Source organism: Cynocephalus volans, chromosome 14 (genome assembly GCF_027409185.1).
Source record: "Cynocephalus volans isolate mCynVol1 chromosome 14, mCynVol1.pri, whole genome shotgun sequence".
In the NCBI taxonomy this organism is placed as follows: Eukaryota; Metazoa; Chordata; class Mammalia; order Dermoptera; family Cynocephalidae; genus Cynocephalus; species Cynocephalus volans.
The window spans coordinates 43,384,000-43,411,930 of NC_084473.1; the positions used below are offsets into that span (position 1 = coordinate 43,384,000).

At 43.0% G+C, this 27,931-nt stretch overlaps 1 protein-coding gene and 1 pseudogene across 1 annotated transcript in view; one reads left to right on the plus strand and one right to left on the minus strand.

The window, feature by feature from the left end:
• PRKCE (protein kinase C epsilon) overlaps positions 1-27,931 on the plus strand; it is a 505,249-nt gene that overhangs the window by 351,277 nt on the left and 126,041 nt on the right. The window lies entirely within an intron of this gene.
• Positions 7,870-9,446, minus strand: LOC134363204 (DNA polymerase epsilon subunit 2-like; annotated as a pseudogene).

Genomic DNA, 27,931 nt, shown 5'->3' on the forward strand with positions numbered 1-27,931 from the left:
GTTTGTCTTATTATAGGTTTTTTGTGGGAAAGTTTTCATACAATGCTGGCCGACTTCTGAGCCTTAAAGTAAACAACTACATCATCCTGTACAGAGAGAGTCAGGAAAAGGAAACTGTAAGAAAATACCAAACTCTGGCAGCTCTTTTTTTTTTTTTTTTTTTTTTTAGTGTAAGTGGAGGAAGTGGTATTTAGGAGGATTTGCTGGGGTCCTCGCAATAGAAGCCTCTATGAATAACGACCCCCTTCCCAAACTGCATATCTGAACAAATGTTTCCCACACTGTACTTTTGCCTAAACACCCTCTCTGTGACGTAAAGAGGAAAATCCACCCACAAAACATGGCTAGGAGATTTGGGAAACCCATTAGAAAGTTAAGCTACTTCCCATCAGGGAGTGTTGAAAAGCCCTCACTTGCAAAATTGCTGGGTGATGGAGCTGACCGCTCTCTGAGCTCCCCACATCCTGGGGTACAGCATTGCCACTGCATTCTCTGTTGTCTAAGAACACAGACAATATGCTAGACATCCCCCTTGCACATGGAGAAGACAGTGCTGGAGAACATCCCAGATATAGATAGACTCAAGAATACTTACAGCAGACTTGCTGAAATACAAGCTTATTTTCTTAGTACAAGAGACATAAGAAACCTCTCTGCCTAATGTCCATGTCCACAATGGGACTCTCTGGAGGGCTTTCCTAGCTCCATAGCCAAACTTAAGCTTTTCCTGCCATCCCAGAATACTTCATGGCAGTGGGAGAGAGTAGAGGGACAGAAGACACAATTATCAAAACCACATGGCTGTTTCAACCATTCACCCACCCTGGGGATTTTGAGTTGCTGATTCTCCTCCCCAGTTAAAGGCTATTGCATCTTATGCATGAGATGTAAAGCTTGCTACCTTTAGGATCTCTGAAATTAATGTCTTCCAGGGTTGCTACTATAGTAACACTTTTCTGTAGCAAATTGTAATTATGTCGCATCTGAAAGGAATTCTCCACTTCCATAACTTTGCCCCTTTTCCCCACCCAACCCACTGTTTGTTTCTCCTAGTCCTGCGGGATGTGCAGGCGTTCCTGTCTTCCTGAGCCCTAAACTCTAGGATCCTTGCCATTTGTCATCCATGGAACAAGTATATTTTTTTCTCCCTGAAAGTAGTTTTCATTTTGTGTTTCCTTTTATGATTGCTGGGAATGTCTCTGAGCTGTGTGTCTTACACAGTCCTGTATACATCATTCATTACCTGTAGGGCATCCTATTTTTAAATAACTGCCTTGTGAATGATGTAAGTAGCTTCATGGGAGTAGGAATGAGTATTTAAATGAGCTTCCCTTAAATACTATTTTGGATAGTAACTGGAGCAACAGATTATAGTGGGATAGCCATTATCATTTTTATTTGAAATGAATCACTCATGGAAGGAGTTTTACAAATAGACCAGAAGAGCTTGCCTGCTTTCGCCATTCTATTCTGAGACTTTGGGCACCTTTCCTGGGCTATAAAATAGCATGCCAATCTCTTCTTGTTCCTTCACTGGATCTCAGACTGCCTGCTTTCTGGAAACTCTCGCATGTGAATTCCTGCCTGTTCCCTTTGCCTAGGACGACCTAGCCCCACTTGTGATTATTAAGCGGGAGGAGAGGACCTCGCACCTCTCCTCTCACACGCTCCTCTTCCATAAACCCTTCCATTCATCTGAACCCCTCAAGCATTTGTGAATTACTTTTCTCACTTGTCATTCAGCATGTCTTTATACAATATGAATAGATATGTAGACATATATGCACAAACCTCTTATCTCCCCAAACCAACTGTAAGCATCCAAAGGCAGACACAACTTTTCTACCCCTTTACACCCTTCCTCTGTGTGTGTGTGTGTGTGTGTGTGTGTGTGTGTGTCTGTGTGTGTGTGTGTGTGTGTTTAGGAAAAACCCACTTACCCAGAGCATGTGCTCAGTAAACCCATCCTGTGGCAGTAAAGGTGGTGAAAGCCAGTGTGATTACACCCATCAGGAATCATTTCTGGAATTAAAATCAACTGATTCAGTAGCTGCTGTCTTGCTGCTAATCCATCGTTTGCCCTCTCTCAGCACAAGACTGTAGAATCCTGAACATATCACATGCTCCTCACAGCCCCTACTGATTGCAGTTAGCATGGGAGAGAATCCAAATATGTTTTTTGAAACTCCTTCTGCCTTAGACAAACTCATCTCGTAGCTCCTTAAGAACAGGGTATCTCATTTTGAATGGGCATTTAGTCTTCAAAGACCTATTATTTTGTGTTTGATTTTTTTTTTTAACTTCCAGCAAATATTGAGAATGCCACTGAACCTCGATTTCCTCCTCTACGAAGTGGAAATAATAATGCTTCCCTCAAAGGGCTTCCATGAGAATTTAGCTCAGTGCCCAGCATGTAGCACACATGCAACTTTTAAACTGCTTTACAGAGTCCTTTGTACATTACCTTCTTACTTTTTGTTCACGGTACCTGTGAGACAGACAGGCTGCTGGTGTATTTTTCTTTGACAGAAGAGGAAATAGGCAGAAATCAGTGAGAGGACTTGCTTGAGGGCCCATGATTCATGAAGAGATCTTCCTAGGCCCACTCCTGTGCCCCTCCTCTTCCTGACAGTGTTCATTCTGGGGAGAGGGAAAGTGCAGCCTTTGATTACAAAATGAACCCCAATACCCGGCTTATGCCTGAGAAAACCACCATCCCTCTCTTAAAATGGGCATGAATTTGCTGGCAGGACTTGCCCTTAATTATGGTTAGGCCACTTCTTCACCCCCGGCATTCCAGAACCTTCCCCCTGCTTGCCTCCAGTTGTACAATTTGTTAAAGGCTACCATGTATTTTTCTTGCATCCCAGTCATCTCAGAAAGTTCTAGGATGACTTGGGAGTTTTTATTGGCTAGGCTAAAAAATGCCCAGGCAATGATCATATGTTGATGCTTGGAGTCAGATTGGCTAGAGCAAGAAGTGATTTATAAAAGCCCTGTAACCCTAGAAGTTCCTAATCGGGAGGCCGAGAGAAAGAGATGAAGCATTTTAATCCTCTTCATAATTTTATTATTAAGAATGACTCTAATTAGTCATGGGTAAAGTTTCTCTTCCAAGGTGTATGCTTTTTGAAATATCAAAAAATTTCATGTTTCCCTGCAACTTCCAAATCTGTAGCCTGCCAGTGTTTTCGGCTGTGAGAAAAGAGCTCTTTGCCAAGAATTCATCTTGTACTGGAAACAGGAAAGTATGGATTGAAGTAGCTATCATCAGTGCTCCTTCTAAAGGTCAAGGTTTCATTTTTAGAACTGGAGCCACCCAGTTGGAAGAGAAAGGCCCATTTTCACCTGTAAGAGTGAAAAGTATAGAAGCGTGAATCGGATGGCCTCCACTTATGATGCAATGGCGAGAAATCGATAGGTAGTATTTACAAAATCAGTCATTTCTGGGAGGATTAGAGAGGAGAAAATGTGAACTAAACATTAGTTATGGACTTAGGCATATCATCTTCATCAACAGCAATGACAACACATCACATCATTCGGGGGACAAAAGTGGGGTTAGGTAGCCATGTGGCAGGGTTCTCAAACAGTAGTGTGTATGGGTTCTCCCAGGGAGCTGGTTAAATGGCAAATTATAGGTCCCACCCCTGGAGATCTTGGTTCAGTAGGGCTCAGGGATTTGCATTTTTTAATGCAAGGGGATTGTTGACTACCCTTTCAGAAATGCTGCCTGATAGTGGCAGAGCCACCTGATATTGGAGAGAGTTGACATTGAAATCAATCAACAAATGATGCCCTAGGCACTGTCCTAGGCCCATCGGGATTTGGAAAACATCCATGTGCTATGAGCCTTATCTTCAAGATGTGTGTATATAAAATGGAGTAAGCAGGGCAAGATTTGCCAGAATCAGATGCTGAGCTGCTGGAGGAGTTCCAAGAAGGCTGGAGAGTCAGGGCCATCTGGGCATGAGAGGTGGCATTTCTGCTGGAGCCTGTAGGATTTGCACTGATGACTCAGAGGAGAAAGGGGTCATTTCTGATGGGAGGAACAACCTGAGGGGGCACCAGCGTGAGCCTTGAGCTTGACACTTCACCAGCCTGAAGGCATATGTTTCAGTTTAGAGAGAGCCAGCATGAAGTCTCAGAGTGCACTGGCCAAAGTGCCCTAAATCTGGCATTAATGTACTAGAAATGGGCACCAAGTCTAGGCAGATGACCCAGCCCAACATCAGCAGGTGAGGACTTAGCCCAAACCATGCTGGAGATGGCAAACAACACTCTGGGTTATTAGAAATTTTGCTCTGCTGTATTATCAAGAGGGCGAAGACATGCTGACATGTTACAGCTACTATTTTTAGCGATGTTTTTAAATGTGTGTATATTGGGGTGGGAGGGGGAGTGAGGCCCCAAATATAGGAATTCATTGATAGCTGAAATTACGCAAACCCAGAAGTCCCAGCCCCCTTTTCTTGACTATATCACAAGTGATTGAAGCCCAATAAATTATTAGGTTAGAATTAGTCCTATAACATGATATGATTTTTCTTACTAGATTGAAAATTCACATTAATTTGATGATTAGCCATGATGGGTGGTGTTCGTAATAATCACTGTTCTGTAGGCTTACATTCTGAACAAAATGAGAACTTAAGGATGTTTACTATTGTTCTTACCTAAAAAAAAAAAAAAAAAAAAAAAAAAAAAAAAACCAAGCAGGACTTCAAAAAAAAGCACAAATTGAAGTAGTAGACCCATATCCATAGATAGTTTATTTATTCTACCAATATTTACTGAGTTCCTAATATAGGTGAAGAACCACTTCTCATATTAGATTACTGAGTGATTTGTATGACTGTCTATGGAAGTGAAGAGAACAACATTATGTCCTTCAAAAAGTACTCGAGTATCTTTTAATACCCTCTGTGTTTTCTACTTGGTTTTGTTGTTAATCATAGCAGGAGATGAAAACTATTCTTTGAGTTGATTTTTTTTCATCTGATGTAATAATGGAAGCCAAAGTATTCGCATTTCTTAAAATAGCCCTAAATGTACTCTTGAACTTCTTACTGGAACAATATTTGATTCGCTAGTATATAGGCTGTACTTATGTAATATTTAGAATGACATACTAATAAATAAAGTAATCCATTAAAAAAAAAAAAGAAATTTTACTCTGAAATAAAGGGTGTCTTGGGGCTTCCCAAGAGCCACGACTGTGGTCTATGAGAGTTCAGAACCTCAGTACTTACACTTTAATGTTGCTTGTAAAGTATGTTGCAGATTTTTGAGGCACTCACTTCTGTGTGATTCTTAGATGGAGTCTCTCACCTACCCCACAGGGGCCTACAACCTCCCGCTAGGATCATAATGAGGATTAAAGAAGTAGCTGGGGTAAAGCACTTACCTGATGGCACCAATAGTAAGCATTCAATAAATGATGGCAATTATCAGGGCTTCCCCCCTGCTCTCTTAAGGAGGGGGCTGCATGCTTGTGCTTGAACTCAGGGTATCTTCCATTCCAACACTCAATTTTGAAAACATTGTATATAGATTTCCAGCCACCAATTCATCAAAACTCAAGAAATACCAGAACTCATGTTCGGGTGCTGCTTCCTTTGCACAGACCTCCTTCCCATATCTGGAGGGGCCCCACAACAACTCAGTTTCTGTTACCTTCACCTCCCATAGCCTGGGGAGCACTCTGGGGCTGTGGGCTTATATGATGTAGACTGGCATGCTGAACAGAACCCAGACCAGGTCTCTAGTCTGGGCTCTGCTGCCCAATCACAGGGGCTTCTTTGGCAAATTAACTGCTCTGACCTACCATGGAGAGTTGTTGGGAAGATTAGAATATTATTCCCAGCGTAGTGCCATGCACATATCAGACTCATAAAGAGCTTGATTCATTACGGATGGTATGTTCTGAGACTGGCAACTTTGGAGACCGCTTGCTTGTTGGTATATTCTGCCTATACCTTAGAGGGACCACATGATAGCCCTACTATGTGTGGTCTCTGCAGATCTTGGTCCTGGGAATGGGGCCACAAATCTGGATTTGACCCAGTGTCCATTCTCAAAAGCGGCCTGTAATTACACAGCTTGTACTTCTGGAGCTGAAGGTCTCACCCACACTCTTTTCTCAGACAGAGTCTCCATTATTCTGGCTCAGAAACGTCAGGGTGACCCTGGTCTCAGGCAGTGTTCACAGCTTCCATCAGCAAGCTGTCCCAGGCCCTCACACACCAGCAGGCCTGCCCCATCTCAGCTCATAAGACCACACTTCAGGGTTTGATACTATGGAAACATCAGAACTGAAGCTGGGCTGAAAACACAGAGCCTTCCCTGTGGTCCTCAGGACCTGATCTCCTTTCTTACCAAGGACAAGGTCCAGACCTCCTATGTGGACAAGGGCCGTAGCTGGCCTACACCCCATGTTGAGAATCCCTTTGGGCTGAAGCTAACTTGAAAATTTTCCCCTGGACTTCTAAGAGCTACCAGCCAGGAAGTCATCCTTGAACAGGTATCAAATGAGTAAGCCTATAGTTTTCTCTTGTGAATGTGGGCCTCATCTGGCTGTGAGATTGTAATGTTGGAGACAGTGTGACAACGACACTCTGTCCTTCCCAGTCCCTGCCTTCTCTGCTCCTACCCCTTACCTCCTCCCTTCAGTCCAGGGGGTATACTCCCAGCCCTGGGGAAGGAGTGTGTAAAATGAAAAACCAATCGAAGTCTGAGCCCAAGGAGAGAATAATATTGTTATTCATAACAAATATCTGTTGAGTATTTACCATATATATACACACATCTATATAGCAGAATGTGTGTGTGTGTGTGTGTGTGTGTGTGGCATATGCCACATATGTATGGTAGATGATAAGGTAAATATCAATTACTGTATATGTACTACGTGTGTGTGTTTTATATATATGATAAATAGCAAATGTATCTGTACACACATACACACATATACATAGCTTAACGCTATGTAGGCAAAAGAGCTATAACAGAGATATTCATTTATTCAACACCTGTTTATCATGTGTCTACTACGTGCATAAATGTCCTAAATGTGGGAGATCAGCAGTGAACAAAACAGCTGAAAATGCTGCCCTCATAGAGCTTATATTCAAGGAAGGAGAGAAAGGCAATAAACAGATTTATATCTGTGATGTCAGGTGGTGATGAGAAACAAGATCAACAAAGCAGGACAGTGAACGTGCTAAGAAAGGATGTTTGTTTCTCTGTGTTTATTGTCATCTGGGGTAGTCTCTGATAAATTACGGTAATTTGTTGAGCAAGGCCATGAAGGAAGTGAAGGAGTGAGCCATTCAGGTATGGGGGAGCAGGTTCCAGGCAGAGGGAGCAGTCAGGGCAGAGGCCCTGAGGCAGGAGTGTGCCTGGCATTTCTAAGAAGCGATGAGGAGGCCAGCGTGGCTGGAACAGAGGGAATTACAGGGAATGGGATGAGGTAGAGTGAGAGGGAGAGCAGGCACTCACCTGCCCATCCTAGAAAAGAAGGAATATGGTTGCATAAGAACCTAGGTAACCAGACAAGGCAGGACATGGTAAGTGCACACTAAGGGTCGTGGACAGTCAGTTTAAAAACAGGAAGGGAAGCATCCCCTCTGGGCGGAGGTGGTCAGGGAAGGTCTCTGCAGGAGGTAGGACTTGAACTAATGAGGACGCTGCAGCTAGGTGGACGCTTGAGGATGTTTCTGACAGGAGAAATGTGAACACACCCAGAGGAGAGACTTTTTTTTTTTAATTTACTGTAATTTTATTGTAACTTAATGTACAAATTACATAAAATATAAAATTCAGCAGAAAATTGATGAATTTTGTTTCTGTAGGTGGTCTTTAAGAATCTTAAAAGCCTTGAAGTTTGCTATCTTTTACAGTGTTCTTGCAAAGAAAAAAATCTGTGACTGAAAATCCACTTCTTGGAAAACAGCCAAATGCAGAGGCCTTCGGTATTGGTCATAGTGAAAGGACAGTATTTTTCTGCGATGACAAGTAGATCAGGCATGGGATATACCCTCAAAGCATAGCCCAGTATTCTGGGCAGATGTAAAGAGGTAGAGTGTCTGATATCCTCGGGATAAGGTAGTCTTTACAAAATGAGTAGTAATATCCAAATTACTACTAGGAAAACACACACAGTTTATGCAAATTTTATTCACTAAGTCGTCTCCAAAGACAATAATTTCTCATGTATACTACTGAATTCTGCAAGTATTAGTAGTAAAAACTGAAAATGGTACCCTTTGTCTGAATTTATTAGTGAAACTTTCAGCAAGTGGTGGCCTTGGTAAGATGGAACCAAATTCACAATCCTCTAGACCAGGTATAGACACAAAACAACTATGGTAGCAAAATTCAACATAACTTTGGTGAATGTTTGGGTATTCACATATGCTTGGACTTGATTTTTTCCATATGGTGCAGATGTAAATTACTACACAGAATAAGAGGGCAGGTTGGAGGTGCTGATGAAAAACGAGAAAACATTGTGTGACATTTTCCTAATATTTCTACCTGGTCCAAACCAAACATCAAATAAAAACACAAACGTGGCATCTTCATTCTCATCTTCTAGTTGTTTTAGTTTTGCAAAAGTCTTCATAAACTAATTAGAAGACCCTCCAAAAAATTAATATTTTCATGGTATGCCCTATTATACTAGAGGGCTGAGTGGGTGAAAATCCAAAGGCATTAATGTGAAACACTTGATATTCAATCCAACCTTCTGCTAGGACAAAGCACACCTCTGTGTATAAACCACTATGGATCTGAATTTTACTAAGATCCAGTTGCACCATTCCAGTAGAATCTTCCAGAAAAAAATTTCCCTCTTTTAACTGGATTATATTCCAAGAACAATCACATCTCCAGTTCTGGTTGTACTACCCAGTAAGATTTCTATTGTTTTAAGCTGGAATTTGCTTCTGCTTTCATCAGGATGAGAACCTATCTGGAGGAGTAAATAATTCATGTCTGTGAGTCCTTAGATGTGATCTTTAGGCAAATTATTAAACTTCTGTGGGCCTCAGTCTCTTCATCTGGTGCAAAATGGTGTATTGTTCACAAAATAGTTCTGCTTTATCTCATGCCATTCCAAATAAATTTGGCACAGAGTGGTTGGTCATTAATAGAAGAAGAGACTTTTTTCTTTCTGAATTGTACACAAAGTGTAGAATATCAAATGCTCCTATGATGTTGAAAATATGCTCTATAGTTGCCTCTACTGACTGGCTATCTTCCTGAACTGCAACATCCACTACAATTCGTTCAGTCATGTCTGATGACCAGGGTTGCTTTTCAACTGCATTGATGATCTTTTCTAGTGTATCTTCAGGCTCTAATTCATTAACAGATTGAAGGGTTTCTGTGAGGTACTTAATAGCCTCACCCCAGAGCAGCAAGCTGCACAGCTCCAGCACCATGGCCCAGAAGAGAGTTTGTAGAGGGACCTAGCAAAAGATAAAGTAGAAGACAGAGGTGGGGACTGCATTTAGAAGGCCTCAGCTGACGGACAGATAAAGATATAAAATCCAATGGGAGCCTGGCTGGTCCATGTTTTGTCCCACAAAGCATGCAGCTTGGCCCAGGCCGGTTGAGATGCCAGCTCTCAAAGGCTTCCCAAATGCTGCTGAGGCCCAGGCCCTTCACCCCGCCTGCCTCCCCACAGCTGTTGTCCATGACACTTGGGTTCAACGCCTCCACTTGCTGACTCAAACTTTCCTGTACCCCTTCCAGTGATGACTGTTGCTCTGCCAAGGGCACAAACTAGGTCCCCTCCCAGTCACAGACACCCTCCCCAGACATAAATCTCTGAGGTCTACAGGAATTCTCTTTCTGCTTTTCTGGAACCACTGGAATCCCACAGGCAGGGGGTGGGCAGCTATTCCTATGTAAAGTGTTGTTCAGTCTCTGCACTAAAAAGGCATGCTGGAGCTGAAGATAAGGATCCCACACCCCAAGTCAGGCTCATCCGCAAGCAAACCCTGAAACTTGCTCACCTCTCCCTTGCATCAGCCGTTACCCATGTGTGGGAAAAGCAGGGAGGCATTGTTACTATATGACATGGCAAAAGGGATTACCACTAACGCCAGTTGGTTTAGTGATGCATTGTTACATAAACTACTTTGGAGGAGTTCAAATATCCTCCAGGCTACTGCTTACATCCAGATTGGTAACACTATAGCTGAGTATTGTTTTACTTGCCATTTTTCAAAAGAGAGAGAAAAACACCCCAGCCATTATTCAGCCTAGTAATAATACTTCTGAAGGAAACAACCCCAACTCCCAAACCTTTCTTCTGAGGGCAGACATTGTGGGGCTGTTGTTCCTGCTCAGGCCACCCTTCAACCTACAGAAACCAGTGAGGGCTACCGTCAGATTACAGGAGGTATTAGGAGGCCTTTGGGAGTCAGGGAAAAAGACTTACAGGTAGCAGCCTCGCTCTAACTAAGAGTGAAAACCTCTGGCTTCAAAGTCAGATGCATGTGTGGCCTCTATTTTTGGTGCTGGTTAATTTTGAACGAATTATTGAAACTCCTTGAACCTTAGTTTTCTCATCTAAAAAAAGTAAGCGAGGTTAGGGTGATGAGCATCCCATAGGGTTGTGTCCAGGTTGGGATGCAGTGACTTACTCGCAAGTGCCAGCCCCGGGACTTGATCCCAGTTTCCTTCTTTCCTCTTCAGCATCAGCTGCAGAATGAAGAGGAGCTGTTGGGTGAGGTGCTGACTGGCTGAGGCCCCTTCTTCTACATTTATCTTCTTTTTAAGACATTTATACTCTGGGTATCATTTTGAGGAAAAATATAAATAAATAGGCGACAGAGTACTTAAAATTCTTTTTTAAAAACATACTGGCAGCAAATACCAAATTATTGAAGTTCCCAGACAAGCGAGCAAATGTCAGGTCTTGGCAAAGTGGGATGGGGAATTTTCTGAGTGTGACATTTGAATAAAGAAATCTAAATTAGAAAAAAAAAAAAAAAGTTTCCCCAGATCTTATCATTGTATGTTGAAGAGTTGTATAAAAACTGTTTGTCCCCACTGCGTGTTTACTTACATTGGGCAGGATATCTCATGGGCCAAAAGTTCAAACTACTGTTAGCTCCCAAGTGATGTATGAACTTAAAATGAACTGGTTTCAGAGGAAGCTCAAAAATGATCTGACCCCAAAATGCTCCTGCCTCCCAAATGCCTCCCCATACTTGCCACGCTCCTTGGTGATATAGTGTTAAATATTTAGTGAGATGAAATGAAGGCATAGTGGTAGCTTCCCGCACAAATACACTCACACCCACAGACGTACTTTTTCCAGATATTTCCTTGTGATGAACGGTCTTGTTCCATTACATCAAGCTTGTAGGCTTAACCATACTTTTTAGTGATAAAACAGAGCACCTCTACCAACTCCAAACAGGGAAATGACAGAAATAGGTGATTGTGATTTTTTTTTTTAATGAGGATTTACTTTGAGTTTTTCTACTTTATGCTGTAGCTCCTGTGAACGTCTTCAAGTTAGGAACCAGATCTTACTAAACAACATTTGAAGTGCCAACACAGTTCCTGGCTTTTAGTACACATGCAGAAAATGTTTTAAGTACAATGTGTCTGGTTCGTTGGCATCCCAAATGTGTTAAAAGGCTGCTTAGCATGGTGGTAAGAACATGGCCTGAGTTTAAATCCCACCTCTGCTATAAGCAGCTGTGCAGTTTTGGACAAGTTACACTTCTTGGTGCTTCAGTTTTTTCATTTGCAAAATAAAGATAATAATCACTAATAGGCTTATTTTGAGGATTAAATGAGTGCATAGAACAGGAAGCCTTTAGAAAAGCACATGACACATCATGTGCTAAGCCTTTCTTATTCTCTTCAAGTTTACCATCAGTCTCTCCCCTGTGTCCTACCATCTCTCCACCACTCTCACACCTTCCCTCTAAGAGAGCAGTCTTTCTGGAGAGCTTGTAAACCAGCTGTCCATTCACTGCCACTTTCTTTTCAGGACTGCACTTGACCTATCAGAGGTTCAGGTCCCCATATTAACGTTCCAAAATACTGTTGCTAAATAAACCTCAACCTAGGCCTGTCCTGTCTCTACTGAACATGTTTTTCTGGCTGCAGTATTGGTTCAAGTTACTTAAAAAAAAAAAATCTTTGCTCCCAGAGTCTAAGTTAGATCTCTGGACTGGCTCAGCTTTCCTCTTCCAGAAGCCTGTTCTGGCTAATATCCTTTGAGGTATTTTTCCTCTTACTTTCCTGTCATTTATTCCAGAAATAAAGGTGATAGTATTGACATTAGGGTTGAGGCACATAGGAGGCCCCTCACTGCGGTACAGGGCTCGCTTCTAGTTGCCTCCATGGCTCATCTCTGCTGATCTAGGAGGAGGAAATCTGGGCTCACACCACAGTCTGCTCTGTTGGGGTTACTTGTGGGTCTCCACGGCATCGTAGATTTACTTCTCCTCTCCTGGAATTGACTTTGGTTGTGCTTTTAGGCTGCTATGCTTGTGGGCCTGTGCTGCTGACGCCAGAGGAAGGGTCTGGGGAGGCCTGGTAGCTGGCCTCAACTTACCCTGTCCTCTTACCAGGTTCTTGACTCAGCCACAGGAAAAAATTGAAGAGCAGAGTCACAGCAAAAAGTGAGAATAGATTTAATGTAACAAGTAAGAGATACAGACTTGATAGACAGAATGTGGCATAGCTCGAGAGACTGAGAGGGCCCACACCAAGTTTAACATAAAAGTAAGAAATAGACACTTAAAGTTCAGTACAGAGTGCAGACTGGCTCAAGAAAGTGAGCAGCCACTTGCTGAAAGTAAGTGTGATACAAAAGAAAGCACACACACCTCAGCTGGGAAGTGTGGGTTGGCCCCAGGAAAGTGAGAAACAACTTGCTGAAAGTAAGTTTGATACAAAAAGGAAGAAATACACACTCCACAGGCAGAGTGTGTGCTGGCTCTAGGAGAGTGAGCAACTGCCCCACCTTCTGCTGGGATTCAGCTTTTATAGTTTCACTATCTAATGAATATTCAATTAAGGGGGTGGTTCCCAATTATGTAACATAGTCTTGCACACGCTCAGTTGGTCTCTTTTCAGAGCATGTCACTGGGCAAATCCTATCACATGCACCAGACATATTCAAGAACATTCTGTGCTCCTTAGCACCCCTAGTGAAAGGCCATTCAAAAGATAGACCCCCTTCCACTGGGCATGCTCAGCTACCAGGGTTATATGACCCTCTCTACTGAGTATGTCCAGCCATTGGGTTTGTATAAGCAAGCCCTCTGAGGTCTCAATTTCCCCTGTTGGTGCCCAAAATAGGTCCAACAAGCAACAGTAACTTTCCCCTGGCTGAGGGCCTAGAGGAGGGGCCTGAGACCTGGGGGAGTAGCTTGAAACCCAGAGGTGTGTCGTGAAACCTGAACCCAGGGAAACCGAGTACCTCCTATCTCACCATTTCTGGAATTGCCATTTTTACCGACCGAGGCTAGGACGTTTGATTTGAGTGAATATCTTAGAAAATTTTGATTTCTTAACTCAGTCAATATGTCTATTAACCATGGCTGGAAGTTCCCTGAGGGGCAGGACCTATGTCTTGTGCCTCTTTGTATTCCCAGAGCCAAACACAGTGTCTGGCTTAGGGTAGGTGCCTAGTGAATGTTAACAGATTGAACCGAACTGGACCTAGAAGGATGACTAGGATTTTAGCTGGTAGAACTGCAGATCTAGGGGCATTCCAGGGAGAGGATTAATGTGAAAGAGGAGACCGGTGGGAAGCAAGGATTGTGAAGGTGAACAGCAATTAGACTGCAATTTAGTTACACACTGGTAATTGGAGGACAGACGGGCTTGGGCTTTGAATACCATAAGACAATGTTGTCTACCCTGACTTCAGGTTAGAATCACTTGGGCTACCTTAGAAACATACCACCTCCCAGCCTCACCCTAGTTCAATTGAAACAGAATCCCTGTGGGCGGGACCTGGGAGCCAATGGGGGAGGGTTGAGAGGGTTGAGAGCCACTGGTTTAGGACTTCCAGAGACATTTCACAGAAGGTGCGGAGAACACCACACCAGGAGGCCTGTTTTACTATAAATTGCTAGTAATCTTGAGGAAATGGCAGAAACTGTCTCTAAGTCTTCTAAGCAAGAGTTTAGAATTTTAGAGTGAACCTAGAAAGAATTGCATAAAAATCACGGGAAGAGATCTGTTCATGACACAGAATTAACAGTAAGGACTGGTAAAGATCTGGGCAGGCAGTGCTAAAGACTTACTAAGACTTTACTACCCCGACTCTTCCCTACACTGTATGTAACCTTTGCACTCTGAAAATTCCTGATTTCCTGGAAGCTTGCAAACTGACTAATCTCAATTTTAAATGTAGTTCAGACTTTACCCTCCTTCTAGGTTCAACTAAAGCTGCTATATGTACCAGGAATGAGATGATGGCAAGTTAATTTAGGGTACTGTTTATATTTCCAGTACTCAAATCACTCGGTTTAATCATCATGTTCTGACTTTTTGAAAATCATTTCTGCCCGTGAGTAAGTGGCATGAGGTATTCATTTCATAAGTAGGTTTTTGTTCTGTGGGTCTTCAGGCAGCAGGAACACCATCTCCAGCTTCTTTCATTTGGTACATGTAGTTAAGCCACAGGAATCCAACTCAGTGATTACCCTTGATCTCAGAGTATGAGTGTATTAGTCCATTTATGTTGCTTATACCCTCCTTCTGGTACCAATTTTCTGTATTAGTCCATTTGTGTTGCTTATAACAAAATACCTGAAACTGGGTGATTTATAAAGAAAAATGAAATTTATTGCTTACAGTTTCTGAGGCTGGGAAGTCCAAAGTCCATCTGGTGGTGGTGATGGTCCCTGTGGTCTCATATTGCAAGATCGTGGAAGTAGAGAGAGCAGAGAGAGCAAGAGAGAGAGAATGACAGACTCTCCCCTCATTTTAAAGCCCTCAGAACCATGCCCCTGACCACCATTTTTTTTTTTTTTTAAAGGATGACCAGTAAGGGGATCTTAACCCTTGACTTGTCAGCACCACGCTCACCCAAGTGAGCTAACCGGCTATACCTATATAGGGATCCGAACCTGTGGCCTTGGTGTTACCAGCACCACACTCTCCCAAGTGAGCCACAGGCTGGACCCCTGACCACCATTTTTAATTCATTCACTACTGCATGGTTCTACAATACAATCACCTCTTTAAGGCTCCACCTTCCAATTTCCATAATAGGATTTCCCACCTACTTAACACTCACAGTGGGGGCCAAGTTTCTAATATATAAAACTTAGAGGACACAATTCAAGTTTCAGTGAGTTTGGGGGGAATATAATTCAATCCACTACAATGGGCTGTATATCCATGTCCCATGTAAGACTTTTAAAGTAGTATTAAAACAAAACAAAATGCTTTTCATATAGGGATTGGTTCATTAGTTTTTTCTTCCATAAGTCATTACCGGATGCTTTGGCTTTCTTAAGTCATGTAGACTTATGGAGCCACATGCACCCTGTTGGGAACAAATTGGGTTTTAAAGAGAGAAAAACACATGTGCATATTTCTCCCTGTCCTGACTCGGGTCACATCCATGCTGGCCTCCCAAAGAAAGGCAGAAACATTTACAGTGTGGAAAGTTGCAGTATTTGCAGGAACTATGGGAATCTCTGCACATCATCTTGAATAAACTTCACAAGTATTGGCCCAAGTAACCATGGAGCCAGTGACTTTGGATTTGTTTACCGAGTTACTTGCCAAGTCACAATTAATAGTATTTTTGCTTAATGTAGAGTGAACAACATAATACTAAAGCATTTCCTTGCACATACCTTTCCATATGCATCATGAAAAAGTATAGATCAGTTTACATTATATTGTTTAATTAAATTTGAAATTCTTTGAGCTGGAGGAATTTGCCCTGAAACTGTACTGCCTTGCCAACAATTTGATGTTGAAAAAGCCAGCCTCCATTTTAACATTTCAGCTAGAATACTCTTACTTTCCACACTAAAAACACAGCATGAGCTTTTCTTTTCAGTGGTTAACTTAGTTGTCAAAATTTATGACAATCTATATCACATGTTATAATATAATTTGATGAGGTGATCCCATTTCCAGGAATCCCATTTTATTTCTTGGTTGTATTTTTTAATATATGAGTTATAACTAAACTCCGAATGCCGAATACTGGGAATACCAGCCAGTAAATATTAACATTATTGAAAATGGTAGGTCAACATGAAAAGGGAAAGTCAAAATTCTTAAATTAACAGGTTATTGAGGGCCAGTACTTGCTGGTCTTTATTGTGTGTGGACTCCTTTGATTCCCCAGCTGACCCACATTGTCTCTGTGAGTTCTCCCTTCCTGCCCATGCTTTCCCCCAACATCCTAGCCCCAGAAGAATAATGTTGCCACTATTTATTTTAATGGAGGTGAGAAACAAAGTTTTTCTGTTTGTTTACTGCCTAGATCAGTTGGAGTTTTTCACAAGGAACATTGGTAGGAAGGAAAAACAAACAAGAGTAAATAGGAGAGGTTAGAGTCCAAGATTCTGTTCCAAAATTAAATAAGGTCTAGCCACAGGGTAGATGGGCCAGCTGGGTTGAGGAACTACTTCACCCACCTGAAGATCCTTCCCTTTAACTTCTGGAGAGCCATGGCCAAAGCCCCCTTTAAAGCCCATCCTATAAGAGGGGTCCTGCTAAATTTCACCTAATGACATGAGCCCTGAGCAGAATTCTGTTAAGCAAGTCACGGGAGGAAAAAAATCTCCCCCAGGCCTTCTCCATGGGAGGTTTCTATCTATGTTATAAACTACCAGAGGTGGAGGGTGGGACCCAGCTAGTGAGAGCCTCTACTAGTTCTCCCTGGTTAACCAGTCGTGGTGACTCCGGCCTGACTATAGGCTTTTTCGTGGATGTCCTTATTCATAGGCACTGCCCTAATCAGTGTTTTGATTTTCAGACATCACAGTACTAACACGGTTGTTTCGTGTAGCATTTTTCATAGAAGGAGAACACAGTCAAGTTTCGGAAACCATACTGGCCTCTCTGCTGCTTCTGCCTTTTCAAGCTCTTTTAGAATTGTGGTAGTTTCCTCAGAGAATCTCTTTGTGTTAGAACTTTATTCTGAACTTCCCATCCAAACTAAACATTTGAAGTGGGGAAACTTTGTGGGGCCTTCAGAAAAACAATTTTTAAAGGTGTTCTGTAAATATGGGATTATAACTGATCCTTGTGCCAAAATCATGTTAAATAAAAGTTTCCGATCTGTACTTTTACTGACCCAAAGCCCTCTTTCATCACAATTATGCCCTTAATCTGTTCTAGGATCATTGCCATAATCTTATCACTCTAATTATAGCCCCTAAAAATATGAAATGTTATATAACTGAGCTTGTTTGGACTTCTTATAGACATGCTTATATGGCAAGAAAAACAACTTTTGGTCCAACAGTGGAGGGTAAGAGTCATACATGCGGTAACTATTCCAGTTTTGTTTTGTTTTTTTTTGGTGGCTGTTGTGTTTTTTTAAGTAACATTATAAATGTGCAGTTGATTTTTTAAAAATATATTACATTAAGATTTTCTAACTTAAAGGGCAGTTACATAGTACACCCTTAGAGATAAGGCAGGTGTTACCCATAAGGTGTAATGGTAAATAATGGAAACCTCCACCAAGTTTCTTCATTATCTGTAAAAACAGAGTCCTTGATTGTGTGTATGGCGGTGGGGACGTGGTGCAGGTGGGGGAATGGGGGAGGGTCTTAGGCAACTGAGATGACATATCAGAGAAAGTAAGGTGAGGGAAGGTTTCTGTTACTTCTGATTGTTCTCTTGAATGTCCATTATGGAACTCCAGATGGAAGGAATTAGAAAGGAATTTCTGTATGTCTGTGACCCATTACAACTCATCCATCTGTTCTGAAAAGGTAGGTGCTTTGTGACTGAAATAGTGGCTTGTTATGTAGGTGTCTCCCATTTATTCTCATGGCAACCATCTCAGAGCAGATGCAGAACTCTGAAGGGGGGAGACCTTTCTGCATAGGCAGGGTCATGAGTGGTCCCTTGACTGGAGTGTCCTGAACATGCCAGTGACGGGTGATGAACTCTGTTCTTGTTAGGATTTCATGCCAGCCACCTTACGTCGGAGAACAAAGTATATTTCTAATCCTGGGCACCAATTATGCAAGTTAAATTTAGTTCTGTACTACACGTATAAACTGGGGACTCTGTGCAAAACCCTGGTGTAGAGACTGTAAGAATATAAGAAAAGGGTAGCTTGGTGCTTAGTAGGTCCATGGTAAGTATTTGTTGAATGAATAAAGGAATGAGAAAGTCTGGGCTGGGGCTTTATATTCTTATTTCATAAGATTTAGCTACATGAAACAAAGGATGTTTTACACTCCAATTATCTAATATGATCTGTTAGAGAAAGAAGTTATAAATGAAATATAGGGTAGGATAGTCAGGGAAGGAATTCATGAAGGAGGCATTTGAAGTCTCAGAGCTGAGCAGTGTGGAAACCCTATAGGCCAGACTCATCTGGAAGATAGGTCAAGGCAGAGAGAGAATGAGACAATGTATATATGGTGGATTAGGTTTAGGGTTAGGGAAGACCATAAGGACACTCAGTTGACCAGAAGAGTGGGGGGAAGAAAGAAGAGTTTGGATAGGTAGGTTGGGACCAGATGCTGGAAGGCTGTGGAACCCACTGCTAGAAAAGGCTGCCTCACCCCTAGATGACATGGGGTAAGCAGGAATATATTTGGTCTTCCTGATCCCTCTGGCTGGAGGAACAAATGTAAATCTGCTAGCAGGTCCAGAACATCATGTCAGAAGTGAGTAGTGGCCCCACCACTGTGTAGGCTGCCCAGTGTATGGCAGCACTTACCGGCTTTGTCATTCTCATAACAGTGGTTCAACTATCACACCTTACAAAATACTCAGGCAAGAGGCTCTATTAGTTCTTCTATGCAGTATCTGCTGTTTCCTGAAACTGTTGTTAAGTCTCAGAGAAGACCAGCAATAGCCTTAGTGAAGCTCAGCTGGTGCTTTGGGGCTTTGGTTCAAGTGTGATCACTTAACTTTTGGCTGGACACGTTCATGTAATAAATACTGTTGTATTTAGCTCTGATATGGTCGCATTTTTGCACCATATTCAGAATTTTCACCTTCTTGCTCTTGAGCTGAGGGGGTTGCTAATTTAGCATGCTGCTATTAAATTAGGGTTTATATCATTCAACATCATTCAGTGCAAAGTCCTATAGAGACCTGGAATGCCCAACAGCTCCTGGTGGCAATAGGAATGCTGTGAGGTCACCACACACAAAGCTTTATTTTACGCTAATTTAATTAAAGGTGGTTGTTAAATAAATTGGGACAAGTGCACTGAGTTCCACTCTGCCCTGGAGTGAGTGCCATACCGAGCTGTGACCTACTCGGAGCTCAGGGCTCTCAGCTCCTCCAGCCTCTCCAAGCAGGAGAACAGTGTGATTCTGGTGTATGTTATATATATCATGTTTGTACCTCATTATTCTATATTGTACTTTATCGTGCATGTTATGTATTTGCTTTCATTTTATTTTACAGAGCAGTATACACAAAAACACATATCCTGTACTCTACAGATGAGTTAAAGCAGCATTTTTAAAACTCCAGGTTGTGTCTAATTAGTGGATCATGAAATCGCTTAGTGTGTCTCCATGAGCATTTTTACTTTAATGAACTAGAGTAGGATAGAAAATACGAAAGTGCACCACATTTAGTAAATGTAGAAATTATATTGGGAAACTTTTAATTTCACTTACTTGTGTGTGTACACTTATATGTCACATGCATACATCTGTACACATATACATCCTCATGTGTGAATAACTTGGCCACATATGTATCTACATCTATGTATTTACTTGGTCATCACTACTGCTTGTTGTGGTCAAAAAACAAACTGATTTTAGGGATGTTCAAAGCAATTTGACCGTCCTCTTTGACCTACAGGATTTTGCCTCATGCTGACGTATCCCTCTCTCCTGCCTAAGACAGGCTATCGCAGAGTCCACTGGTTTGCAGAGAAATTTAGGCTAGTGACATTGGAGGGACTTCTGGGGCTCTGATGAGCAGGATCCACATGTTGCTTTATTCTTTCTCTCTTCTTCCTCTGGAATATCAGGGACGTCCACTCTGCTGTCGGAAACGGAGTGTGTTAGACTGTAGGTCTGAACCTACAGTGTGGGGCCCCAGCAGAGGTAACTGAATCAGCAGATGGGAGGTCACAGTAGCATCCCAGGAGGGTAAAGATCCAGTCCTGTTAGGAGTTCTAGGAGAGAACCACAGGGGCAGACCCAATTCCTAAGGGCTCAGCTGCTGGCCTTGGTTCAGAGCAAACCAGCTGCTCGAAGACTGGCCGGGCAGCCCATCTCCTGTCTGCAGCCTGGCTTGGCATTCTCTAGCAGTCAGGTGTGGGCTGTGGGGCTTGACCCACCTCTAGGGCTAGAGGTCATTTTCCCCAGCAATATGTGGTGACACCTAGCTCCACAGGGCAGTGTTTCTCAAAGAGCAGCCCTCGGTACCCTTACTTTTCATCAAAATCCACTCCTGAAGCAGAATCTCTGGGCTGAGGCCCAGGTGACTTTAACAAGCCTTCTAGGGGATTCTTCTGCATATTCAAGTTTGAGACTCCCAGCTTTAGGGTTCCTTTGATATACACATCACACTGAAAAATGGAATAATTTAAGCATGTAGCATTTTTTTAAATAAAAAATTTTAAAATGTTTTAAAATGGCTTAATTTGGGGTTCTTCTTGGTCAGGGTTTACATAGCTGGTTGAAATTTTGAAAGGGAAGTTGAGTCAACCATGTAGCTATAGCAGCAGTACTATAGCACTGCCCTTAGGGTCCACACTATGGGCAAGACCATTCAGGAATTCTTTGGAAAATACCATTTTATAAATATGAACTTGGAGCTCTTTAATAGCCAGGGTCCCCTTGGATGGGATTCAAGAGAGCTCCGTGTTCTCTGCTGATTTTCAGTGAAGTTACTGAGTGAGTGGTGTTAGAACAGCCTATTTCCATTGACCTCTACCAGTTAACACGCAGCTCTCGAAGGCTCACCGTGTGCCAGACACTGGGCTCTCCGCCTGTTCCCGCCACTCGGCATGGAAGGGCCGTTCTCAGCTTTGTTCTCTGTCTCTGCTGAAGTGAATTCTTTTCAGGTCAGGGGAGGTGTATCTGATGTCCAAGAACTACCTGAAGGAGGAATGAGGAATTCTGTGGCATTTTTTCCACTGGAGACCGAGCCTTCCTGGCCATTTTGATCCCTAGGTAGAGAAGTTTTAAGGCACAGGATTAAGAGCAGACTGGGCCAGGTGAGTTGATAGCCAAGACCTTTCACTGAACTGTGCCACTTGTCTGATACCTCCTTGCCAACTGCTTTCTAAAAATTCATTGGAAAAAAGAGTACAGAAATCTCAGCTCCAGTTGTCCAAGAGAACCCCAGGTCCTTGAACTTGACAAGCTCTATTAGGGGTTAATAAACACAACTGATACCTGGTGCTGCAGGTGCTCTTTTAGAGAGCAATGAAGACATGTGGCTGGAACAAGAGACAGGAAAACTGCATCGTGGAGGACATTGTTCTGGGAAGCGATGGCACCCTCTGCACACCCAGCAGGCTGCCGAACTCATGGCGCTGTGTGGTCAGCGAAAGGAGGGCCTTAGTTGGCTCATCCTGCTTAACTTGCTGAGCTAGAGATCACTGTAAAGCGCAGTTCCATCAGTAACATGTTGAATGTCTGAGAAGCTGTGCATTCCAGACACTGAATCTGATCAGGACAGACTCTGGACCACATTAATTGTTCAAAGCTTCAAATCAAAGTGTTTGCCTGTCCCCCTCCTCTTATTTACTTACTTAACTCATTTATTTTTGAGTGAGAATTCTAAATGACTCAAAAGCAAAAACTTTGGGAAATTTTTTTTCAACAGAGAGGATGTCTTAACCTAAAAAAAATTCCTTCAAAGCATTTCCACTGATTGTAACCTTTGACCTACATACAGGAAGTTTTCTGTCAAGTACCAAGCAAATCCTGGAAAATTAAATTTTATTTTAAAATGCAATTCTCTCTTGGCTTCACAAGGACCAGCTGGGTAGTTCATTAAATGTAAAAAGTGCTATGAAAATTGGAAGGCCAACACACATGGTAACTATCATCAGTTGTCATAAAATTGGTGTCTTTTAATTTAACTCATCTACTTCTGCACAGTGGTGAAAAATTCCACAGATGAACCCACCTGCCTACCATAGTAAGGCTTAGTGGCTTGCTTATGAGCATATGCAGGAAAAGGAGAATTAAGTTATATTTTCTCTTCTCTGTATTGCTAGCAGTAAGACCTTAGGGCAGCTACACGATCTCTTTGAGCCTCAATTTCCTCATCTGTGAAATGAGGACACTACTTCCCTGCTTCATTCACAGGGCTGTCCTGGGGCTCAAATGACAGCCTTTTGAAAAGTCCCAAGGGTATTTATAAGATGGAAAAGTCCCATCTGTGTGTTCCTTTTATATTCTAACACGGATCAATTTCCCACTTCCAGGGATTCTTCACTTCCAATAGAGACTCATGTGGGGTTCACTGGACACAGTGTTGCACCAATACCCCTCTGCCAGTGCCTCCCACCAAACAGATGACTTCCCAAGCAAAGTCATCAAGTCTCAGCACAGAGGGGCAGGTTTGCCCAGCGTCACAATCTGTCCAGTTGTCTTTGATCCCTTTTTGTTTTAACATTTGACCTTTCTCCAGGAGGAGGCAGATGATAGCTGGAAGTGAAAAGCTCTGCATGGGAGTTTGGGCCAGTTCTCTGGTCAATGGGGAACAGGTGAGCTTTTCCTTTGGGTAGGGAATGCCTTGGGCTTTGAATGCAAAATGGTCTGGTTAGTGAATGCAAAACCTTGACTTGGGGAAATTCTGCTCATCCTGCAAGATCCAACTCAGTGTGACCCCTGCCCTTTTCCTTTCCCCTTCCCAGAGAGCAGGCAGTCTGCATTTTCATTTCTCCACATGGCACAAACCACAGGGTGTAATGGTTAGTTGGACCTGAGTTGTAGTGATTCTCCAATGATGCCTGATGTCCGACCTACGTTTGAGGAAGTCCATGCAGGTTCTATAAGCAATTTAGTTGGGTTTTCCCCTGCAGTCTAGAGTACCAGGGCCTGCCTTGGAGTCCCCTGATGCAGATGGCTCTGACCTTAATCGTCAGAGTTGGAAGGGCAGGAGGAAGAGACAATGCCCTTCTCTTTCCTTCTAGACTGAGCATGGGGCAGGATTGTCTGTCCAGGCCTGTCCTTCCTAGACTTTTACTTACTTCGTTCCTTACCCTCCTTGGTGGTCTCCAAGGGGCTCAGAATTTCTGCTTAGCAGCTTCCCAACCATTCACTAACTGTAGAGTGGACTTGGAATGTGGTGGAAGCCCCCACCTCACTGGATTAATGCTGCAGTGGTTTTTTTTCGAGTCCTGACAATGCACATAGCATAGGTCACTCTCAGGCCTACAGATCCTTTAAGCCTCTGTTGACTTAAAGTGGCCTGAGATAGGGCAGCAAGAGATGGGACAGCATGTACCAGATTGGTGCAAAGCCCTTTACACACACATTTTGCAACTGTTAGCCTATACCAGAGTCCAGCCCTTGGGCAGCCAAGCCAGTTTATGCCTGAATTATTCTTGACTCTGGTCAGAAGGAAGCATCTGCAAGTTTTGTATCTGCTGCAAGAAAAACCTTCTGGTGTCCTTGTAGCTGCAGGAAAGTACTCTCACGTGAGTTCTTGAAAGTCACTAAGGGTTGAAGGGCTTCTCTGCTTTTCCATGATGAACTCCCCTAAGTCCCGCCTGTTCTAGAAAGCCACCATGGGTTTCCTGCCATGGGTTTCCTTCTGCACAATTCCTCATGGTGCACATCAGCTTAGTCATGATGACATACCATTTTATGTTCTTCCACTGATTTTGTGTTATTTATATTTTCCCATCATGACTGCAAGACCCTTGGGGCAAAGACCAGGCAGGTCCTTCTGTCTGCTGAATCCACCATGGTGCTGGTCCCCGTGAGTCCCCTGAGAGGTGCCTGAAACATAGTCATCATGGCCAGTGTGGAGGGCTGGGGGGTAGACACTGACCCCACCAACTGCTGGGGACACTGGAAGCCCTTGCAGAAGTGGAGGCCTGGCACTGGCATTCCCTCCCCTGGTTTCCAATTACCTGCTCCCTGGGGGTGGCTTAGGTGAGTTCATGGCCTGTGATGCTCACCATCCCCAGACCTATCAAGTCATTTCCCTGAAATCGCGTTTACGTTTCGCCAGAAAAGGGCCAAAGCAGGAAAGTTTGACCGAGGTAGTGCCACCAAGACTCGTGCACTGGTAATGTCCTATCACCCTTTGTGATTGTAGAGTTTATGAAGTTTAGGTAAACAGTCTTCCTCCTAATCCCTGAGCCGTGAGAAGCTGTCTGAGGGTTTATTTGCCGAGCCGTCCGTGCATGCCTAGGCCATGGCACACCTAGGCTCCAGCATTCCGCTCGTTAAATGGTGTCTAATTTCTGTAATCACCTTGGAGTTTAATGGGTTTTAACCATGTGGGTTGCAGTGGAGAGAAAACATTTCTAGTTGATTGGCCTCTCGCTCGAGAGCTGAATGGATTATAAAACATTAGGTGTGACCTTGTGGGTTGGGAAAGGAGAAAGGTCTTTGTTTCCCCTACCCTTCTGCTCCCCCAGCACTGGCCCCTTGATGAGGTTCCAAAGGTAACTGGGGACAATTTCAGGACACTGTCACCCATGGTCTGGAAAAGAATATGACTCGGCTGATCTTTGATTTTTTTTTTCCCCCCCCAGATATGTCCTGGAAGTAATTTAGGAGCAGGTTGACACATTTTGGAAACATCTTCTATTTTCATTCTTTTTGTCAAACCCAGTGCATTTCTGTAAAAACCACCCATGGTCTTTCTCAGTGCCCACTATGGGCAGAAACATCTGTGCTGTCATCTGGAGAGTCTCATGAGGGCCTGACTCTCAGGGATCCTCTTCTCACCTCACCTCACATCACTTCCGTCCCTTCCTCCATCTCCCACTCACTCACACCCAGCAAGAGAGGGAATGGAAGGGGAGGACAATCTGTGCGTCATGACAGGTTGGAGAAACTAGCCTTGTCCACAGGAGCTGCTCTCTTAGGCAAGCCCACCAGAATAAGTTGATAAAAAATCCTCTTTGCTACCGCAATTCTCAAAATATCTTCAACTTTCACCTCCTGTCATTTGATGCTCAAATCTGACCTTCCCAACCAGGGTACCGTGACTGAGTTACAGGTGAGAGGTGATGTGGCTTCTCCTCTTGGCTTTGGGGACAGCACAGGGATTGCCTGGGATGGTGGGTTCCTGGGCTAGTGGTTTTTGGTGGCAAGGAGTAGTCTGGACACTTCAGTGTATCATATACGCGCTGTTGCTTTCTCTCTTGAGCCATGACTGTAAAGGTTGGGAAGTGGTGGGTAGGGCAGATGTCATCTCGCTTTTACAGATAAGAAAACCAAGATTTGGAGAAGTTACATGGCCATAGCACAGCCGTCCCCTGAGTGCAAGGTAGTGCCCTTGCTGTTCTTCTCACCAACTGCCAATTTTAAGGGGGCTCTGATCTTTTGGGGGAACCTGGAAGATATTTTCTGGGTCTTGCACCTGCTTTGCAGGCGTGTTGAGTGTCAGTTTCTGATGGGCCGTTTCCTATTTTCTTTGGGGCTTTTCCACTCACAGGTATTGTTTCCTTTACTTCCCACCCCCACCCCCACCCCTCTATTTTTACTTAACTGAAATATAGTAAGAAACAAATACTCAGTGGTGCTTTTCAGTGCATGGGAAGGAAGGAAATAAGCCACTGGTCTCAAGTTGTGTCACTTTCAGCACAGTCTCTATTCCTTCCAGGGGTCGTGTGTATCTAAGGTGTGAGCCAGTTTCAAAAGGTAGTATGTCCAGACAACATGATACTCTATGCAGAAAATGTTAATGAACACACACACAAGTGCACGAGCCTACTAGAACTAGTAAATGCGGAGAGCAAGACCACGGGATACAAGACCAACATACAAAAATCTCTTGCATTTCTATATACTAGCAATGAACAATCCAAAAATGAGATTAAGGAAACAGTCTCATTCACAATGACATTAAAAAGAATTAAATGCTCAGGAATAAATTTAACAGAAGAAGCTGAAGACATATACTAAAAAATACATGTACAAAACATTCCTGGGAGAAATTAAGGAAGATCTAAATAAGTGAAGAAACAGCTCATGTTTCTGGATTATAAGACTTAGTATTATTAAAATGTCCGTTCTCTCCAAATTGATCTCTACGTTCAACGTAATTCCTAAAAAGTACCTGCAGGCTTCTTTGCAGAAACTGACAAGCCGATCTCAAAATTCATATGGAAATGCAAAGGACTCAGAATAGCCGAAACAATCTCAGAAAAGAACCAAGTTGGGAGACTTACAATTCTTGGTTTCAAAACTTACTATAAAGTTACAGTAATCACAACAGTGTGCTACAGGGATAAGGGTCAGGCTATAGATCGGCGGGACAGAGTGGACAGTCCCGACATAAGCCCTTACATGTATGGTCAATTGGCTTTCGAAAAGTGTGCCAAGACCATTTAATGGGGAAAGGATGGTTTCAACAAACGGTGCTGAGACATTTAGACCTTCCTCTCACACCATACACAAAAGGACCTCAAAGTGGATTATAAACTGTAAGGTAAGAGCCTGTCATACAACTTTCTGTGAAGCTACAAGGAAGAGAATGTTAAAGGCCGAGGGCGCTGACCGAAGAGATATGAGCAGGAGAGTAAAATTGTCTTTTTGTCAAGAACTTCAGTGATTTCAAGTAGCTGGATGTGAGAGGAAAACAGCATAAGCGCGGTGAGAGTCTCTGCTCGGAGGAGGAGGCGTCAGATGCTCACTGTTCGAATCCCACTAGACATTTGCAGCCTAAGAAACTTGAACCTAGAAAAGCCTAAGGATAGGGACCTTACTATGTTATATGGGAGCTTACTTTTTAATATAAAATAGCTCCTCCCCCCACCCCACATTTTTTATTGTGGTAAAATACACATAAATTTGACCATCTCAACCATTGTTAAGTGGACAGTTCAGTGGTATTCAATACATTCCTCCTAGTATGCGTCCAACCCACCATCCATCTCTAACTCTTTCCATCTTGTACAACTGAAACTTTATAGCCATTACCTCCTCCCCTAGCCCCTGGCAACCACCATTCTGCTGACTGTCTCTATGATTTTAACTATTGTAAGTAGCTCATATAAGTGGAATCATACAATATTTGTCTTTTTGTGACTGGCTTATTTCACTTAGCATAATGTCCCCAAGGTTCACCTATGTTGTAGCATGTGTCCGGATTCTCTTTTTTTTTTAAGGCTGAGTAATCTTCCTTGTGTGTGTACCACATTTTGCTCATCCATTCGTCCTTTGGATGGACACTTAACGTTGCTTCCACATTTTAGCTATTCTGAATAATGCCGCTATGAACATGGCTGTACAAATATCTCTTCGAGACCCTATTTTCAATTCTTTTAGGTATATACTCAGAAGCAAAATTGCTGGAGCAGATGGTAATTCTATTTTTAATTTTTTGAGGAGCCACCATAGTGTTTTGCACAGCAGCTGCACCTTTTACATTTCTACCAAAAAAACAGCTAGTTCTTATTTCAAAGTGGTCCTGTATGTGGCTCTGTATGTCACTCTCATGACCCCCTGGTGAGATAGGAGGGCAGTTACCATTGTCTTCGTTTCAGCTAACACTTACTTTGTGCTTGTTATGTGGCAGGCTCTGTTCCAAGCACTTCAGAAATTATTAACTCATT